Below are 312 nucleotides of genomic sequence, written 5' to 3'. Positions count from 1 at the left end.
ACAGGGTTAGTTACTCCTCGTGTCGAGTTGACTGCAGAAGGTGATGTTCAGATTCGGCCTCCAAAGCAACGTCCGGCTAGATTTGTCGCTGGACAGCGTACGGCTCGTGCAGAACAAAGTCGAGAAATCTTTAACTACTATCGACAGCATGGCCATAAGGGGCAACATGGAACGACAAGACTACTTTTGTCCCAGTAATTTCTGAGAATGTTGCGCCATGACAAAGACATTGCAGCAATTTTTGTCAGTAACCCCCATGACTCCGAGAAGGCTGAACGCTTTAAAAGCCAAGGATGGGATGCTCTCAAGGAA

Source organism: Plasmopara halstedii (genome assembly GCF_900000015.1).
Source record: "Plasmopara halstedii genome assembly, contig: Scaffold_444, whole genome shotgun sequence".
Taxonomy (NCBI): Eukaryota; Oomycota; class Peronosporomycetes; order Peronosporales; family Peronosporaceae; genus Plasmopara; species Plasmopara halstedii.
The sequence above is the reverse complement of the archived record's forward strand: the minus strand, read 5'-3'. Positions refer to the sequence as shown.